Source organism: Pinus tabuliformis, chromosome J, assembly GCF_031772625.1.
Source record: "Pinus tabuliformis cultivar Carrire ecotype Pingquan chromosome J, CPIR1, whole genome shotgun sequence".
Lineage (NCBI taxonomy): Eukaryota > Viridiplantae > Streptophyta > Pinopsida > Pinales > Pinaceae > Pinus > Pinus tabuliformis.
The window spans coordinates 345,855,908-345,860,303 of record NC_142295.1 but is presented as its reverse complement, the minus strand read 5'-3'; the positions used below and the strand labels follow the sequence as shown (position 1 = coordinate 345,860,303).

The window sequence follows — 4,396 nt, the reverse complement described above, 5'->3', positions numbered from 1 at the left end:
AGCATGCCAAATATTGAATTTGTGACCAGCTCTAGCCTACCTGAGCAAAATCCATGCATAGAAGGCTAGTCTAGAATCATGTTTTCTAGTCCAAAAGAGTCATAAATTGAGTTGGTGTTCTCCGTGGTCATTATATAGGATACAAAATGGGCTTTAAAAGCCATAATAGGCATAGAAACAAGGAACTTGAAAACACATGTGAAAACCATATATTGCAGCAAAAACTAGGCATACAAAAAGTGGCGATAAGCCACATGTCCATATTGTCATCCAATTGGTGCAAGCATCGTTGGAGGCCGTTGTTCACTATCCTTGAGAAAAGTTGCATGTAGACGTTGTAGTCAACCATTCATGATTTGGTAAAACACATGAAGCTCCTTCATGTGAAGGAGGAGCTCATCCCTTCTCTCATTGTGGTCAAACAATATTCTTCCCATCAAATGCTTAAGATGCCAAGAGAATTCCACTGTGTGGAGGTTCTAGTTTCATATAACTTATGGTGCCCCCAATTCAAGGACTCAATCCTCCACCTTAACCAACACATCTAAATCTAATAATTATGGTTGTTCATCCACCAATTCCTATTCAATATCAAATAATTCATTTTACACAACCACTAGAGAATTCTCACAACAATGTTCTATCAAGTCTCAAGTTTGGGGTTAAGCTCTTAAATTACCTTGTAGGCCTCATCCACCTCCCCCTTGTCACACTCAAGCTCTCTCCCTTGGCATTAGAGAAAGAGCATTGTGATAACCCAAGTGGAAGACATAGCTTGGAATGAAAAAAGAAAAAGGGAGACAGAAACAATGTAGGAATAAAGCAAGGAAGGTACTCAAGGTGAAACAAGCTCGATGGAGGATAGAAAGTAAAAGGTAGAAGTATGGATGTGAAAAAATTGGCCCTAGATTTCTTTATGTGGTCTTATGAAAAATCAACAAAGACTTTAGCCAAGATATCCGATGAGATGAGTTGTGATATAGTGTCACAAATGGAGTAACCAAAGCAAAACAAAGAGACCAAATTTGCTTAAAGAATGGCAAGGGCCAAGTTAAGAGGGAATGGTCCTTCAAATTGCAAAGCAATTATAACAAGGACTATGTTGTTTCTTTTACTTTCTCTACAACTAACCTACTAAATCTTATAAAAGAAATGCAAAAATAACAATCTTTATTGTCTCATACTACTAAGAAATAGTCACATCATTTTAGAATGCTAAACACATTGAAGGCAAGCCTTTCGTTTTAGCTCCAAAGTGTAAACTCACATGATAAAATGAATGTCCCAACATGCCTTTATGCATGGAGACTTCATAACTACTTTCTCTCCCCTTGTCGTCCAATCTACAAATGGACATGCCATGATATGTAACAACTATTTTGCCTTCCCTTCCATCCTGATGTTGCACGCTATACGTGTGCTCCCTCATTGGGAATGATTCATCTCCATCCAACTTCAAAATTAAATATATAAACAAAACTACTTTTTAAATATTTTACAATTCAACATCTATGGTTTTAGAATTTTTCTTTTCCCTTCAACATTTTTCATCATTTAAAGATATTTATCCTCGTTAGGTTTTATATCTTCAAAATTCTCAATTTTATTAGATATCACATTTTCATAACACGTCAAATCTTTTTATCCTTGTTATGTTTTATATCTTCAAAATTATCAATTTTATTAGATATCACATTTTCGTAACACGTCAAATCTTTTCCCCTGCACTAGCATCGTGCACATCAATCTTTTATTTCATATTCAATAAAATATATTTTTTACCCAATATAACACGTCATACAAGATTTAAAAATGATATGTCATATTTATTACACTCCAAAAATGCTTGTATATAAATATATTCACATACTTTCTGCAGGTTCAAAAATAATTATTCTTTCACTTTCAAAGACAATTAGCAATTTAGTTTATAATATACCATGTACAAAGCTAAATCAAATACTATACACAATCCAAAAATTCCAAATTTAAAGCCATGCTCTGCAAACATCCCTTTGCATAATGATTAGTGTTGAATTAATACAGAAATTAAAGTCTGCAATTCACAGAAAAACATTAAGAACCATTAACCAAATTTATAAGAATAACAATAATATGTGCCATTGATCTTGACTGAGCGATAATCCACTAAAGACATCAAGCCATTGCTGCTTCTTATGTCAAATTTAATCAAGACCAGAAATAATTACAATCAGGAGAAGCTAAAAGCTGAATTTCATACTAAAATACATGACTACAGATTCCCCTCTGTAACGTGAAAAAACAGTGATCAGAAGAATGAGTAGGGACATCTATGGCAACAGCAGGCCATGCAAGATGTCAAATATAATCACCCCATCTTATTTCTTGGTCTTTTTTGCAGCAGGCACCGCTTTCTTGGGCTTCGAAGGAGCCTGCCTCTTTAAAGCCTTTGCAGGCTTCTTATCGGCAGCAAGCTTTCCCCTTCTTTCTTCACAGTTGTCCCCTTCTTTACAGGCGCTGCTGCCTTCTTTACCTTTTCAATGGACGCTGCAGGCTTCGGCTTAGAGACCTTAAGACCCTCGGTTACATCGGCAGGGATTTTAGCAGGCTTCGGGACCTTCTTGGACCCAGACGCTACCTTGGGCTTAGCTGCAGGCTTACTGAACAGGGCTTTTGGCTTCAGAGGCTTGGCGGCCTTCGGCTTCACCGTTTTCTTCAACTCTTCCGAAAGTTTGAAAGAGTTCTTGACCTTGATAAGCTTGCCAGATCTGGCAAGATTTCTCAGCTGAACTATTAGCAGCTTCTTGAAATTCGCAGGGAGTTGGGACTGGTATTTGTTGCCGATGTAGGCTGCTATGGCATAATGGCTAGACCCGGTCTCTCATTCAAAGAAGTAATCGCTTCCGTGATCATCTGCAAAATAAAAATGAAAAAATTAAGACTCCCGCTTTCAAAATATAACGTGAGAAGAAAAAACCAGAGGCCAAGAATTGACACCTGAAGATATGTAGGATGAGAAGGTGGCGGTTTCGATCCCTTGGAAGCCCTCCGCTTCTTTTCTCCGTCAACATTGTTAACTACACGCTTTGCAGTTGTCTCAGCTGAAGCCATTTCTTTATATCTCCAAATTACTCAAAAACGAGATCTCGTTGCACAAATCCAAAGTGCGCACACAAATATAGAGAAAATAACGTTTGGATGGTAGAAAATGGATTATTATTAATGTTTATATAGACAGGGGAAGTCAAGGGTACCTCAAGACGCTCACCGTCCCCGGTCGGCCGATAAGACACCGACGGTTGGAAATCGCCCGATTATCCTCCCACGGATTGATTATTCAAAGGGAGATTCATTCTCGGCCGTTGAAATGGTCCACAAGTAATTCTTTGTTCTTACTACTTTTTTACATTTATTATTTTCGATAAAAATCATTTTAATTATTATTAGGAAACTTCGGGTTGGTGTGTTGAAGAATACATACCTTACGTTACCTAAACGAGGAGATGAACTTGAACTTTGCTTTAGTACGAGGCATATTTTCAATTCACAGGGATTCTATATGGCTAGTTATTCAATTTCTTTTATTAAAAAAATAATATTTTTAACCAATGAAATCTTCTTTTTCCATAAATTACATATTGGGAAAATTTATCACTATTCAATTGATGAGCAATAAGGAAAATCATCTAATTCATCAATGTTATCATCTAATGCATCAATGTTATTGGACAAAAACTATGCCACCTAGAATTACTCGCGATCCAGTCCATAAGTGGGCAAGAATTATTAGTGGTCCCGTCCATAAAGGTATGGACACGGGGCAAGAATTACTAGTGGTGCCATCCATAAGGGGGCAAGAATTACTAGTGGTCCCATCCATAAGGGTATGGACATGAGGCATACCTTATGGGGGCAAGAATTACTAGTGGTCCTATCCATAACGGGGAAAGAATTACTAGTGGTCCCATCCATAAGGGTATGGACACGAGGAATACCTTATGGGGGCAAGAATTACTAGTGGTCCCATCTGTAAGGGGGCAAGAATTACTAGTGGTCCCGTCCATAAGGGTATGGACACGAGGCATACCTTATGGGGGCAAGAATTACTAGCGGTCCCATCCATAAGGGGGCGAGAATTACTAGTGGTCCCGTCCATAAGGATATGGACACGAGGCATACCTTCTGGGGGCAAGAATTACTAGCGGTCCCGTCCATAAGGGAGCAAGAATTACTAGTGGTCCCGTCCATAAGGGTATGGACACGAGGCATACCTTATGGGGGCAAGAATTACTAGCGGTCCCATCCATAAGTGGGCAAGAATTACTAGTGGTCCCGTCCATAAGGGTATGGACTTGAGGCATACCTTATGGGGGCAAGAATTACTAGCAGTCCCATCCAAAAGGGGGCATAAGGC

General features: G+C 38.6%; 1 long non-coding RNA gene across 1 annotated transcript; it reads right to left on the bottom strand.

Annotated features, from left to right (window-relative positions):
- Positions 1–2,469: 2,469 nt before the first annotated feature.
- Positions 2,470–3,141, bottom strand: LOC149227146 (uncharacterized). Its single transcript, XR_016247115.1, has 2 exons — positions 2,980–3,141; positions 2,470–2,895 (listed from the first exon to the last, which is right to left on the bottom strand). It is a non-coding gene; the product is annotated as an uncharacterized LOC149227146 (long non-coding RNA).
- Positions 3,142–4,396: the final 1,255 nt, after the last annotated feature.